This window comes from Artemia sp. Qi Xiang Cuo, chromosome 5 (assembly GCF_049724085.1).
Source record: "Artemia sp. Qi Xiang Cuo chromosome 5, ASM4972408v1, whole genome shotgun sequence".
NCBI classification, from domain to species: Eukaryota; Metazoa; Arthropoda; class Branchiopoda; order Anostraca; family Artemiidae; genus Artemia; species Artemia sp. Qi Xiang Cuo.
Genome location: NC_142798.1, coordinates 54,062,535 through 54,080,150, shown reverse-complemented (window position 1 = coordinate 54,080,150; position 17,616 = coordinate 54,062,535).

Genomic DNA, 17,616 nt, shown 5'->3' with positions numbered 1-17,616 from the left:
TTTTGCGTAAAAGCTAACACTAAACTTTTACTAACCTTTTGCAAAAAGGGTAAGGCATTCGTGAATTGAACTGTACGAACGATATTAATTGAATAATAGGGATTTGAATGATCCTAATTAGTGATTAAATCGTATGAAGGAGGAGAAAAAGGGTTAAACTGATTAGCAGTTAAGGTAACCCCTCGGGGTTGTTAACTCACAGCTTATTTATTATAAATTTGGAATACCATCAATCTATGAAAATGGTTAACAATGATAAAATGGTCTTGTGACTTGACCTAGCTTTACTTCTTCGATATGTTCTGTATAATACACAAGAGGCTTTTGAACAGTGTTGTTTTAAAGTTCATTTTGGATGTTTTTTGTTGAAATGCAAGAGTTGGAATATTTCAGTAGTGTTTCGTCGTGGTTTAGCATGTCACTGTTACACTCTCTTGATGTTTTAAAGTTCATTTTGGATCTTTTTCCTTGAAATGCAAGAGATGGAATATTTCAGTAGTGTTTTGTCGTGGTTTACCATGTCACTGTTACATTCTCTTGATGTTTCAAAGTTCACTTGGATTTTTTATTGAAATGCAAGAGTTGGATTATTTCAGTAGTGTTTTGTCATGCTTTACCATGTCACTGTTACATTCTCTTGATGTTTCAAAGTTCATTTTGGATCTTTTTTGAAATGCAAGAGTTGGAATGTTTCAGTAGTGTTTTTCTCATGGTTTACCATATCACTGTTATATTCTGAAAATGTTTCAAAGTTCATTTTGTATTTTTTTGTTGAAATGTAAGAGTTGGAATATTTCAATAGTGTTTTGTTGTGGTTTACCATATCACTGCTAAATTCTTAAGATGTTTCAAAGTTTATTTTGGATGTTTTTCATTGAAATTTGAGAGATGGAATATTTCAGTAGTGTTTTATCGTTGTTTACTATGTCACTGTTACATTCTCTTGATGTTTCAAAGTTCATTTTGGATCTTTTTTGATGAAATGCAAGAGTTGGATTATTTTAGTAGTGTTTTTCTCATGGTTTACCATATCACTGTTAAATTCTAAACATGTTTCAAAGTTCATTTTGGATTTTTCGTTGAAATTTAAGAGTTGGAATATTTCAGTAGTGTTTTTTGTGGTTTACCTTGTCACTGTTACATTCTGAAGATGTTTCAAAGTTCATTTTGGATCATTTTCGTTGAAATGCAAGAGTTGGAATATTTCAGTAGTGTTTTCTCATGGTTTAGCATGTCATTGTTACACTCTATTGATGTTTCAAAGTTCATTTTGGATCTTTTTACTTGAAATGCAAGAGTTGGAATATTTCAGTAGTATTTTGTCGTGGTTTACCATGTCACTGTTACATTCTCTTGATGTTTCAAAGTTGACTTGGATTTTTTTATTGAAATGCAAGAGTTGGATTATTTCAGTAGTGTTTTGTCATGCTTTACCATGTCACTGTTACATTCTCTTGATGTTTCAATGTTCATTTTGGATCTTTTTCGATGAATTGCAAGAATTAGATTATTTTAGTAGTGTTTTTCTCATGGTTTACCATATCGCTGTTAAATTCTGAAGATGTTTCAAAGTTCATTTTGGATTTTTCGTTGAAATGTAAGAGTTGGAATATTTCAGTAGTGTTTTTTTGGGGTTTACCTTGTCACTGTTTCATTCTGAAGAGGTTTCAAAGTTCATTTTGGATCATTTTCGTTGAAATGCAAGAGTTGGAGTATTTCAGTAGTGTTTTCTCGTTGTTTACCTTGACAGTCTTACATTCTATTGATGTTTTAAAGTTCATTTTGGATTTTTTTTTTCGTTGAAATGCAAGAATTGGAATATTTCAGTAGTGTTTTTTCGTGGTTTAGCTTGTCACTGTTACACTCTCTTGATGTTCCAAAGTTCATTTTGGATTTTTTTTATTGAAATGCAAGAGTTGGATTATTTCAGTAGTGTTTTGTCATACTTTACCATGTCACTGTTACATTCTCTTGATGTTTCAAAGTTCATTTTGGATCTTTTTTTGAAATGGAAGAGTTGGAATATTTCAGTTTTTCTCATGGTTTACCATATCACTGTTACATTCTGACAATGTTTCAAAGTTCATTTTGGATTTTTTGGAGTTGGAATATTTCAGTAGTGTATTGTCGAGGTTTACCTTTTCACTGTTACATTCTGAAGATGTTTCAAAGTTCATTTTGTATCTTTTTCATTGAAATGCAAGAGTTGGATTATTTCAGTAGGGTTTTATCGTGGTTTAACATGTCACTGTTACATTGTCTTGATGTTTCAAAGTTAATTTTGGATTTTTTTGAAATGCGAGAGTTGGAATATTTCAGTGGTGTTTTTGTCTTGGTTTACCATATCACTGTTACATTCTGAAAATGTTTCTAAGTTCATTTTGGATTTTTTTTTTGAAAGGTAAGAGTTGAAATGTTTCAGTTGTGTTTTGTCGTGGTTTACCATTTCACTGTTACATTCTGAAGATGTTTCAACTAAAACTTGGAAATATTCCAACTCCTGCATTTCTAGGAAAAAGATCCAAAATTAACTTTGAAACATCAAGAGAGTGTAACAGTGACATGATAAACACGACAAACCCTACTGAAATATTCCAACTCTTGCATTTCAATGAAAAAACCAAAATGAACTTTGAAACATCAATAGAATGTAACAGTGTCAAGGTAAACCACTGATAAAACACTACTGAAATATTCCAACTCTTACATTTTATCGAAAAAGATCTAAAATTAACCTTGAAACATCAAGAGAATATAACAGTGACAAGGTAAACCATGAGAAAACACTACTGAAATATTCCAATTTCTTGCATTTAAAAAAATCAGGAAATCTGGCCCCACCTTCACGGAGAAAACCCCTCCTAACGGAAATATCTTCTAGACAATTCAATCTCGGTGAAAATTTACCCGGGACAATTACTCTTAACCACTCTGCGCGTACAGTTGAGACGAAAAAGAGAAAGCAAGACATACAAAAAGAATTTTGTAGAAGAATTTTGGCGAATTTCCCCCAGTGTACAATTTCCCCTGACAAGTTCACTCCCTGGAAACTTCCCTCCCCGTTGAAAATTCCCCCGTAGAAAAACCCCCAGCAGAAAATGTGTCCTCCCCTTCCGAAAATGTATGCCTACATCCCAATAACAAATACAATGCGCAGACAATGGGCAAATTTTATAACTTAAAGACCTTTCCCCTGGGGCTTTGGGAGGCGGGGGGGGTCATTTTATACCCAAAGGAGTAGTTATTATACCTATCAACTATGATGAACAAAATGGCTATCTAAAAATTTTGATCGGACGATTTGAGGAAGAAAGGGCAGGGGTAGGGGGCCTCGTCGGCCTCCCATTTTTTAGTCGCTTAAAAAGGGCACTAGAACTTTTAATTTCTGTTCGAATGAGCCCTCTCCCGATATTCAAGGACCACTGGGTCGATACGATCACCCCTTGAAAAAACAAAAAAACAAACAAATAAACACGCATCCGTGATCTTTCATCTGGCAAAATATAAAAAATTCCACATTTTTGCACATAGGAGCTTGAACCCTATACAGTAGGGTTTTCTGATACTCTGAATCTGATGGTGTGATTTTCATTGAGATCACTTCACTTTTAGGGGCTGTTTCCTCCTTTTTTCTAAAATCAGGAAAATGTTCTCAGGCTCGTAAGCTTTGATGGGTATCAAATTTATATATTTGAAATCAGCATAAAAAGCCGATTCTTTTTATATAACTATTGGCATAAAAATTCCGTCTTTTTGAGTTTCAGTTACTATTGAGCCGGGTCGCTCGTTTCTTACTCTTCGTTACCACGAACTTTCTGATTACTATAGAAGCGTCGAACGAAATTTGGAATCTGCTCTTGAAGCAAAGCAAAGCCTCGTAAGATAGATAAGGATGACTCAGTATATAGACAGAAATGTCAAGAATAAGGGGGACGTCGTAGGTTTTTTCTGCCTATAGACCAAAAAAGTAAGATAATGTGGCAACTCAGAGTGTGGAGATTTTACTCCAACATCCTTTGTCGGATATGCTGGATAAAATTGACAAAATCTAAATATCAGAGTAATTAAATTCTATATCAACATCCTTTTCTTTTGGATAAATGGGATAAAATCGACAAAATATAAGTATTAGAGTGAAAAAATGCTTTACTAACATCCTTTATCGGATATGCCGGATAAAATTGACAAAATCTAAGAATCAGAGTGATTAAATTCTATATCAACATCCTTTTCTCGGATAAATGGGATAAAATTGACATAATCGAAGTGTCAGAGTGAATAAATGCTTTATCAACATGCTTTGTCGGGTATGTCGGATAAAATTGACAAAATCTAAGTATCAGAGTAATGAAATTCTATATCAACATCCATTTCTCGAATACATGGAATAAAAGTGAGAAAAGCTAAGTGTCAGAGTGAATAAATGCTTTATCAACATCCTTTGTCAGGTATACCGGATAAAATTGGAAAAATCTTAATATCAGAGTGATTAAATTCTATATCAACATCCTTTGTCGGTTATGTTGGATAAAATTGACAAAATCTAAGTGTTAGAGTGAATAAATGCTTTATCAATATCATTTTTAGGGTATGCTGGATAAAATTGACAAAATTTAAGTATCAGAATAATTAAATTCTATATCAGCATCCTTTTCTCGGATACATGGGATAAAATTGACAAAATCTAAGTGTCAGAGTGAATAAATGCTTTATCAACATCCTTTGTCAGATATGCCGGATAAAATTGACAAAATCTAAGTATCAGAGTAATTAAATTCTATATCAACATCATTTTCTCGGATACATGGGATAAAATTGACAAAATCTAAGTGTCAGAGTGATTAAATTCTATATCAACATCCTTTGTCGGATATGCCGGATAAAATTGACAAAATCTAAGTATCAGAGTGATTAAATTCTATATTGACATCCTTTTCTCGGATACATGGAATAAGATTGACAAAATTTAAGTGTCAGAGTGAATAAATGCTTCGTCCATATCATTAGTCGGATATGTCGGATAAAATTTACAAAATCCAAGTATCAAGGTGGTTAAATTCTATATCAACACCCTTTTCTTGGATACATCGGATAAAATTGACAAAATCCAAGCATCAGAATGAATAATTTTTTTTATAAACATCTTTTATTAGTTACAACAAATATAATTGACAAAATCAAAATCTAAGTATTATGAAAAAATTGTAAGTAAGTAATAAAATCTTTCTTGAATTCACCTCTTGGATACACAATACAGAAATTTAATTCAGGAAATTATGAAAAAATTGAATAAATTTTTTATTAACATTCTTTATCGATTGAATTTGCTTCCACCAACATCTTTTGTCAGATACATCTAATAGAATTGACAAAATGTAAATATCAAAGTGAGTAAATACTTTATCAACATCCTTTATCGGATATGTCGGATAAAATTGACAAAATCTAAGTGTCAGAATAATTAAATTCTATATCGACATCCTTTTCTCGGATACATGGGATAAAATTGACAAAATCTAAGTGTCAGAGTGAATAAAAGCTTTATCAACATCATTTGTCAGATATGCCGGACAAAATCTAAGCATCAGCGTGATTAAATTCTATATCAACATCCCTTTCTCGGATACATGGGATAAAATTGACAAAATCTAAATGTCAGAGTGAATAAATGCTTTATCAACGTCCTTTGTCAGATATGCCGAATAAAATTGACAAAATCTAAGTATCAGGGTGATTAAATTATACATCAACATCCTTTTCTAGGATACAAGGGATAAAATTTACAAAATCTAAGTGTCAGAGTGAATAAATGCTTTATAAACATCATTCGTCGGATATGCCGGATAAAATCTAAGCATCAGAGTGATTAAATTCTATATCAACATCCCTTTCTCGGATACATAGGATAAAATTGACAAAATCTAAATGTCAGAGTGAATAAACGATTTATCAATATCCTTTGTCGGATATGCCGGATAAAATTGACAAAATCTAAGTATCAGAGTGATGAAATTCTATATCGACATCCTTTTCTCGGATATTTGGAATAAAATTGGCAAAATCTGAGTTTCAGAGTGATTAAATTCTATATCAACATACTTTGTCGGATATGCCGGATAAAATTGACAAAATCTAAGCATCGGAGTGATTAAATTCTATATCAACATCCTTTTCTCGGTTACATGTGTTAAATTGACAAAATCTAAGTGTCAGACTGAATAAACGCTTTATCAACATCCTTTGTCGGATATGCTGGATAAAATTGACAAAATCTAAGTATCAGAGTAATTAAATTCCATATCAACATCCTTCTCTCGGATACATAGAATAAAATTGACAAAATCTAAATATCAGAGTGATTAAATTCTATATCAACATAGTTTGTCGGATAGGTGGGAAAAGATTGACAAAATCTATCAGAGTGATTAAATTCTACATCGACATCCTTTTCTCGGATACATCGAATAAAATTGACAAAATCTAAGTGTCAGAGTGATTAAATTCTATATCAACATCCTTTGTCGGATATTCCAGATAAAATTGACAAAGTCTAAGCATCAGAGTGATTAAATTATATATCAACATCCTTTTCTCGGATACATGGGATAAAATTGACAAAATCTAAGTATCAGAGTGAATAATTTTTATTATCAACATCTTTTATCAGTTACAACAAATATAATTGAAAGAAAATCAAAATCTAAGTATTATGAAAAAATTGTAAGTAAGCAACTAACAAAATCTTTCTTGAATTCACCTCTTGGATACACAATACTGAAATTTAATTCAGGGAATTATGAAAAAAAAAATTGAATAAATACTTTATTAACATTCTTTATCGATTGAATTCATTTCCACCAACATCTTTTGTCAGATACATCGAATAAAATTGACAAAATGTAAATATCAAAGTGAGTAAGTACTTTATCAACATCCTTTATTGGATATGTCGGATAAAATTGATAAAATCTAAGTATCAGAATAATTAAATTCTCTATCGACATCCTTTTCTCGGATACATGGGATAAAATTGAAAAAATCTAAGTGTCAGAGTGAATAAATGCTTTATCAACATCATTTGTCAGATATGCCGGACAAAATCTAAGCATCAGACAGATTAAATACTATATCAACATCCCTTTCTCGGATACATGGGATAAAATTGACAAAATCTAAATGTCAGAGTGAATAAATGCTTTATCAACGTCCTTTGTCAGATATGCCGAATAAAATTGACAAAATCTAAGTATCAGGGTGATTAAATTATACATCAACATCCTTTTCTAGGATACAAGGGATAAAATTTACAAAATCTAAGTGTCAGAGTGAATAAATGCTTTATAAACATCATTCGTCGGATATGCCGGATAAAATCTAAGCATCAGAGTGATTAAATTCTATATCAACATCCCTTTCTCGGATACATAGGATAAAATTGACAAAATCTAAATGTCAGAGTGAATAAACGATTTATCAATATCCTTTGTCGGATATGCCGGATAAAATTGACAAAATCTAAGTATCAGAGTGATTAAATTCTATATCGACATCCTTTTCTCGGATATTTGGAATAAAATTGGCAAAATCTGAGTTTCAGAGTGATTAAATTCTATATCAACATACTTTGTCGGATATGCCGGATAAAATTGACAAAATCTAAGCATCGGAGTGATTAAATTCTATATCAACATCCTTTTCTCGGTTACATGTTTTAAATTGACAAAATCTAAGTGTCAGACTGAATAAACGCTTTATCAACATCCTTTGTCGGATATGCTGGATAAAATTGACAAAATCTAAGTATCAGAGTAATTAAATTCCATATCAACATCCTTTTCTCGGATACATAGAATAAAATTGACAAAATCTAAACATCAGAGTGATTAAATTCTATATCAACATAGTTTGTCGGATAGGTGGGAAAAGATTGACAAAATCTATCAGAGTGATTAAATTCTACATCGACATCCTTTTCTCGGATACATCGAATAAAATTGACAAAATCTAAGTGTCAGAGTGATTAAATTCTATATCAACATCATTTGTCGGATATTCCAGATAAAATTGACAAAGTCTAAGCATCAGAGTGATTAAATTCTATATCGACATCCTTTTCTCGGATACATGGGATAAAATTGACAAAATCTAAGTATCAGAGTGAATAATTTTTATTATCAACATCTTTTATTAGTTACAACAAATATAATTGACAAAATCAAAATCTAAGTATTAAGAAAAAATTGTAAGTAAGTAATAAAATCTTTCTTGAATTCACCTCTTGGATACACAATACAGAAATTTAATTCAGGAAATTATGAAAAAAAATTGAAAAAATTCTTTATTAACTTTCTTTATCGATTGAATTCATTTCCACCAACATCTTTTGTCAGATACATCGAATAAAATTGACAAAATGTAAATATCAAAGTGAGTAAGTACTTTATCAACATCCTTTATTGGATATGTCGGATAAAATTGATAAAATCTAAGTATCAGAATAATTAAATTTTCTATCGACATCCTTTTCTCGGATACATGGGATAAAATTGAAAAAATCTGAGTGTCAGAGTGAATAAATGCTTTATCAACATCATTTGTCAGATATGCCGGACAAAATCTAAGCATCAGACTGATTAAATTCTATATCAACATCCCTTTCACGGATACATGGGATAAAATTGACAAAATCTAAATGTCAGAGTGAATAAATGCTTTATCAACGTCCTTTGTCAGATATGCCGGATAAAATTGACAAAATCTAAGTATCAGGGTGATTAAATTATTTATCAACATCCAATTTCTCGGATACAAGGGATAAAATTGACAAAATCTAAGTGTCAGAGTGAATAAATGCTTTATAAACATCATTTGTCGGATATGCCGGATAAAATCTAAGCATCAGAGTGATTAAATTCCATATCAACATCCCTTTCTCGGATACATAGGATAAAATTGACAAAATCTAAATGTCAGAGTGAATACACGATTTATCAACATCCTTTGTCGGATATGCCGGATAAAATTGACAAAAACTAAGTATCAGAGTGATTAAATTCTATATCAACATCCTTTTCTCGGATATTTGGAATAAAATTGACAAAATCTAAGTTTCAGAGTGATTAAATTCTATATCAACATCCTTTGTCGGATATGCCAGATAAAATTGACAAAATCTAAGCATCGGAGTGATTAAATTCTATATCAACATCCTTTTCTCGGTTACATGTGTTAAATTGACAAAATATAAGTGTCAGAATGAATAAATGCTTTATCAACATCATTAGTCGTATAAAATTGACAAAATCTAAGCATCAGAGTGCTTAAATTCTATTTCAAAATCCTTTTCTCGGATACATGGGATAAAATCGTGAATACACGATTTATCAACATCCTTTGTCGGATATGCCGGATAAAATTGACAAAATCTAAGTATCAGAGTGAATAATTTTTTTCTTTTATCAGTTACAACAAATATAATTAACAAAATCGAAATCTAAGTACTATGATAAAATTGTAAGTAAGTAAATAACAAAATCTTTCTTGAATTCACCTCTTGGATACACAATACAGAAATTTAATTCAGGAAATTATAAAAAAATTTATCAAATTCTTTATTACCATTCTTTATCAATTGAATTCGCTTCCATCAACATTTTTTGTCAGATACATCGAATAAAATTGACAAAATGTAAATATCAGAGTGATAAATACTTTATCAACATAATTTATCGGATATGTCGGATAAAATTGGCAAAATCTAAATATCAAAGTGAGTAAGTACTTTATCAACATCCTTTATCGGATATGTCGGATAAAATTGACAAAATCTAAGTATCAGAATAATTAAATTCTATATCGACATCCTTTTCTCGGATACATGGGATAAAATTGAAAAAATCTAAGTGTCAGAGTGAATAAATGCTTTATCAACATCATTTGTCAGATATGCCGGACAAAATCTAAGCATCAGACTAATTAAATTCTATATCAACATCCCTTTCACGGATACATGGGATAAAATTGACAAAATCTAAATGTCAGAGTGAATAAATGCTTTATCAACGTCCTTTGTCAGATATGCCGGATAAAATTGACAAAATCTAAGTATCAGTGTGATTATATTATTTATCAACATCCAATTTCTCGGATACAAGGGATAAAATTGACAAAATCTAAGTGTCAGAGTGAATAAATGCTTTATAAACATCATTTGTCGGATATGCCGGATAAAATCTAAGCATCAGAGTGATTAAATTCCATATCAACATCCCTTTCTCGGATACATAGGATAAAATTGACAAAATCTAAATGTCAGAGTGAATACACGATTTATCAACATCCTTTGTCGGATATGCCTGATAAAATTGACAAAAACTAAGTATCAGAGTGATTAAATTCTATATCAACATCCTTTTCTCGGATATTTGGAATAAAATTGACCAAATCTAAGTTTCAGAGTGATTAAATTCTATATCAACATCCTTTGTCGGATATGCCAGATAAAATTGACAAAATCTAAGCATCGGAGTGATTAAATTCTATATCAACATCCTTTTCTCGGTTACATGTGTCATTTTCGTCGGATAAAATTGACAAAATCTAAGCATCAGAGTGCTTAAATTCTATATCAAAATCCTTTTCTCGGATACATGGGATAAAATTGACAAAATCTAAGTATCAGAGTGAATAATTTTTTTCTTTTATCAGTTACAACAAATATAATTAACAAAATCGAAATCTAAGTACTATGAAAAAATTGTAAGTAAGTAAATAACAAAATCTTTCTTGAATTCACCTCTTGGATACACAATACAGAAATTTAATTCAGGAAATTATAAAAAAATTTAACAAATTCTTTATTACCATTCTTTATCAATTGAATTCGCTTCCATCAACATTTTTGTCAGATACATCGAATAAAATTGACGAAATGTAAATATCAGAGTGATAAATACTTTATCAACATAATTTATCTGATATGTCGGATAAAATTGACAAAATCTAAGTATCAAAGTGATTAAAATCTAAGTATCAGAGTGATTAAATTCCATATCAACATCTCTTTCTCGGATACATGGGATAAAATTGACAAAATATAAGTATCAGAGTGAATAAATGCTTTATAAACATCATTTGTCGGGTATATCGGGTAAAATTGACAAAATCTAAGTATCAGAGTGAATAAATACTTTATCAGCATCCTTAGTCGGACATGTTGGATAAAATTGACAAAATCGAAGTGTCAGAGTGAATAAATTTTTTTATCAACATCTTTTGTCAGATACAACGAAAATAATTGGCACAATCTAAACATCAGAGTGAATAAATCCTTTATCATCATCCTTTGTCGGACATGTGTCAGAGTGAATAAATTTTTTTATCAACATCTTTTGTCAGATACATCAAATATAATTGACAAAATCTAAGTATCAGAGTGAATAAATGCTTTATCAGCATCCTTTGTCGGATATCTCGGATAAAATCTAAGTATCAGAGTGATTAAATTCTATATCAACATACCTTTCTCGAATACAAGGGATAATATTGACAAAATCTAAGTATCAGAGTGAATAATTTTTTTTTATCAAAATCTTTTATTAGTTACAACAAATATAATTGACAAAATCAAAATCTGAGTATTAAGAAAAAATTTTAAGTAAGTAAGTAACAAAATCTGTCTTGAATTCACCTTTAGTATACACAATATAATTTTAATTCGGAAGATTATGAAAAAAATTGAACAGATTCTTCATTGAAATTCTTTAGCGATTGAATTCGCTTCCATCAATATCCTTTGTCATATACATTTAAAAAAATTAACAAAATGTAAATACCAGAGTGAATAAATACTTTATCAACATCCTGTATTGGATATATCGCATAAAATTAACAAAATCTAAGTATCATACTGATTAAAATCTAAGTATCAGAGTTATTAAATTCCATATCAACATCCCTTTCTCAGATACATGGGATAAAATTGACAATATCTAAGTATCAGAGTGAATAAATGCTTTATCAACATCATTTGTCGGGTATATCGGATAAAATTGACAAAATCTAAGTATCAGATTGATTAAATTCTATATCAACATCCATTTCTCGAATACATGTGATAAAATTGACAAAAGCTAAGTGTCAGAGTGAATAATTTTTTTATTAACATCTTTTGTCAGATACAACGAATATAGTTGGCAAAATCTAAATATCAGAGTGAATAAATGCTTTATCAGTATCCTTTGTCGGATATGTTGGATAAAATTGACAAAATCTAAGTTTCAAATTGAATAAGTTTTTTTATCAGCATCTTTTGTCAAATATACCAAATATAATTGACAAAATCTAAGTATCAGATTGATTAAATTTTATATCAACTTCCATTTCTCTAATACATGGGATACAATTCACAAAAGCTAAGTATCAGAGTGATTAAATTCTATATCAACATCCCTTTCTCGGATACATGAGATAAAATTGACAAAATCTAAGTATCAGAGTGAATCATTTTTTTTATCAACATCTTTTATCATTTACAACGAATATAATTGACAAAATCTAAATATCAGAGTGAATAAATGCTTTATCAACATCCTCTGTCGGATATGTTTGATAAAATGGACAAAATCTAAGTGTCAGAGTGAATGAATGCTTTATCAGCATCCTTTGTTGGATATGTCGGATAAAATTAACAAAATCTAAATGCTAGAGTGAATAATTTTTTTATCAACATCCTCTGTCAGCTACTTCGGATAAAATTGACAAAATCTAAGTATCAGATTGAATAAATGCTTTATCAACATCATTTTTCGAATATGTCGGATAAAATTGACAAAATCCAAGTACCAGAGTGAATAAATTCATTATCAACATCCTTTGCCGGATATGTCGGATAAAATTGACAAAATGTAAGTATCAGATTGAATAAATGCTTTATCAACATCCCTTTCTCCGATACATGGGATAAAATTGACAAAATATAAATACCAGAGTGAATAATTTCATTATCAACATCTTTTGTTGGATATATCGGATAAAATTGGCAAAATATAAGTATCAGAGTGATTAAATTCCATATCAACGTCCCTTTCTCAGATACATGGGATAAAATTGACAAAATCTAAGTATCAGAGTGAATAAATGCTATATCAACATCCTTTAAATGCATTATAAACATTATTTGACGGGTATATTGGATAAAGTTGACAAAATATAAGTATCAGATTGATTAAATTCTATATCAACATCCCTTTCTCGAATACATGGGATAAAATTGACAAAATCTATGTGTTAGAGTGAATATTTTTTTATAAACATCCTCTGTCAGATACATCGGATAAAATTAACAAAATCTAAGTATCAGATTGAATAAATGCTTTATCAACATCATTTGTCGGATATGTTGGATAAAATTGACATAAGATAAGTATCAGAGTGAATAAATTCATTATCAACATCCTTTGTCGGAGATTTCGGATAAAATTGACAAAATCTAAGTATCAGAGTGATTAAATTCTATATTAACATCCCTTTCTCAGATACATAGGATAAAATTGACAAAATCTAAGTATCCGAGTGAATAAATGCTTTATCAACATCCTTTAAATGCATTATCAACATCATATGTCAGATACATCGGATAAAATTGACAAAATCTAAGTATCAGAATGAATAAATTCGTTTTCAAAGTTTTTATCGGATAAATCAGATAACAGTCATAAAATCCAAGTTCTATTCATTTTGACTTCATGCGTCGGTACTTTGAATTTAGGTTAGACCGGTTATAGAAGGCAGCAAACCCGCTCAGACACACAGTCATAGTGAGAGAGATATGCAAAAAGTTAGGTTACTCAGGTTCACTTAGAGTGGCGCCACTCTAAGTGAACCTGAATTAACCTAATTTTTTGCATATCTCTTTTGATGTTGAAAATGAATTTATTCATTCTGGTGCTTAGATTTTGTCAGTTTTATCCGGCATATTCGACAAATGATCTTAATAAAGCATTTATTCAATCTGATACTTAGATCTTGTCAATTTTATTCGATGTATCTGACAGAGGATGTTGATAAAAAAATTATTCACTCTAAAACTTAGTTTTTGTCAATTTTATCCGACATATTCAACAAAGTATGCTGATAAGACATTTATTCACTCTGACGCTTAGATTTTGTCAATTTTATCCAAAATATCCGACAAAGGATGCTGATAAAGCAGTTATTCACTCTGATATTTAGATTTTGTCAATTATATTCGTTGTAAGTGATAAAAGATGTTGATGAAGAAAAACTATTCACTCTGATACTTATATTTTGTCAATTTTATCCCATGTATCCGAGAAAGGGATGTTGATATAGAATTTAATCACTCTGATACTTAGCTTTTGTCAATTTTATCCCATGTATTCGAGAAATGGATGTTGATATAGAATTTAATCAATCTGATACTTAGATTTTGTCAATTATATTTGATATATTTGACGAAATATGTTGATTAAGAAAATTTATTCACTCTGACACTTAGATTTTGTCAATTTTATCCAAAATATCCGACAAAGGATGCTGATAAAGCATTTATTCACTCTGATAATTAGATTTTGTCATTTATATTCGTTGTATCTGACAAAAGATGTTGATAAAAAATAATTATTCACTCTGACACTTACATTTTGTCATTTTTATCCCATGTATTCGAGAAATGGATGTTGATATAGCATTTAATCAATCTGATACTTAGATTTTGTCAATTTTATTCAATGTATCTGAGAGAGGATGTTGAAAAAAAAAATTATTCACTCTAACAATTAGATTTTGTCAATTTTATCCGACATATCCAACAACGGATGCTGATAAAGCATTTATTCACTCTAACACATAGATTTAGTCAATTTTATCCAACATATCCGACAAAGGATGCTGATAAAGCATTTATTCACTCTGATATTTATATTTTGTCAATTATATTCGTTGTAAGTGATAAAAGATGTTGATGAAAAAAAATTTATTCACTCTGACACTTATATTTTGTCAATTTTATCCAATGTATCTGAGATAGGGGTGTTGATATAGAATTTATTCAATCTGACACTTAGCTTTTGTCAATTTTATCCCATGTATTCGAGAAATGGATGTTGATATAGAATTTAATCAATCTGATATTTAGATTTTGTCAATTATATTTGTTGTATCTGACAAAAGGTGTTGATAAAAAAAATGTATTCACTCTGACACTTAGATTTTGTCAATTTTATCCAACATATCCGACAAAAGATGCTGATAAAGCATTTATTCAATCTGATAATTAGATTTTGTCAATTATATTCATTGTATCCGACAAAAGATGTTGATAAAAAAAATTATTCACTCTCACACTTATTTGTCAATTTTATCCAACATATCCGACAAAGGATGCTGATAAAGCATTTATTCACTCTGATAATTAGATTTTGTCAATTATATTCGTTGTATCCGACAAAAGATGTTGATAAAAAATAATTATTCACTTTGACACTTATATTTTGTCATTTTTATCCCATGTATTCGAGAAATGGATGTTGATATAGCATTTAATCAATCTGATACTTAGATTTTGTCAATTTTATTCGATGTATCTGACAGAGGATGTTGATAAAAAAAATTATTCACTCTAACAATTAGATTTTGTCAATTTTATCTGACATATCCGACAAAGGATGCTGATAAAGCATTTATTTACTCTGACGCTTAGATTTAGTTAATTTTATCCAAAATATCTGACAAAGGATGATGATAAAGCAGTTATTCACTCTGGTATTTAGATTTTGTCAATTATATTCGTTGTAACTGATAAAAGATGATGATGAAAAAAAATTATTCACTCTGACACTTATATTTTGTCAATTTTATCCCATGTATCTGAGAAAGGGATGTTGATATAGAATTTAATCACTCTGATACTTAGCTTTTGTCAATTTTATCCCATGTATTCGAGAAATGGATGTTGATATAGAATTTAATCAATCTGATACTTAGATTTTGTCAATTCTATTTGATATATTTGACAAAAGATGTTGATAAAAAAATGTATTCACTCTGACACTTAGATTTTGTCAATTTTATCCAACATATCCGACAAAGGATGCTGATAAAGCATTTATTCAATCTGATAATTAGATTTTGTCAATTATATTCATTGTATCCGACAAAAGATGTTGATAAAAAAAATTATTCACTCTGACACTTAGCTTTTGTCATTTTATCCCACATTTTCGAGAAATGGATGTTGATATAGCATTTAATCAATCTAATACTTAGATTTTGTCAATTTTATCCGATATACCCAACAAATGATGTTGATAAAGCATTTAACCCTTCTGATACTTAGATTTTGGCAATTTTATCCCATGTAAACGAGAAAGGGATGTCTATATGGAATTTAATCACTCTGATACTTATATTTTAATCACTCTGATACTTAGATTTTGTCAATTTTATCCGATATATCCGATAAGGGATGTTGATAAAGTATTTATTCACTCTGGTATTTATATTTTGTCAATTTTATTCAATGTATCTGACAAAGAATGTTGATGGAAGAAAATTCAATCGATAAAGAATGTTAATAAAGAATTTTTTCATTTTTTTCATAACTTCCTGAATTAAATTTCACTATTGTGCATCCAAGAGGTGAATTCAAGAAAGATTTTGTTACTTACTTACTTACAATTTTTTCATAATACTCAGATTTTGATTTTGTCAATTATATTTGTTGTAACTGATAAAAGATTTTGATAAAAAAAAATTATTCACTCTGATACTTAGATTTTGTCAATTTTATCCCATGTATCCGAGAAAGGGTTGTTGATATAGAATTCAATAGCTCTGATACTTAGATTTTATCCGACATATCCAACAAAGGATGCCTATAAAACATTTATTCACTCTGATACTTAGATTTTGTCAAGTATATTTGATTTTTCAGACAAATGATGTTTATAAAAAAATTTATTCACTCTTACACTTAGATTTTGTCAATTTTATCCAACATATCAGACAAAGGATGCGGATAAAGCATTTACTCACTATGATATTTAGATTTTGTCAATTATATTCGTTGTATCTGACAAAGGATGTTGATAAAAAAAAATATTCACTCTGACACATAGCTTTTGTCAATTTTATCCCATGTATTCAAGAAATGGATGTTGATATAGAATTTAACCAGTCTGATACTTAGATTTTGTCCATTTTATCGCTTATACCCGACAAATGAGGTTGATAAAGATTTTATTCACTCTGATACTTAGATTTTGTCAATTTTATCCCATGTATCCGAGAAAGAGATGTTGATATGGAATTTATTCACTCTGATACTTAGATTTTAATCACTCTGATACTTAGATTTTGTCAATTTTATCCGACATATCTCACAAAGGATGTTGATAAAGTATTTATTCACTCTGATATTTAAATTTTGTCAATTTTTTTCGATGGATCTGACAAAGGATGTTGATGGAAGCAAATTCAACCGATAAAGAATGCTGATAAAAATTTTGTTCAATTTTTTTCATAATTTCCTGAATTAAATTTGTATTGTGTATCCAAGAGGTGAATTCAAGAAAGATTTTGTTACTTACTTACTTA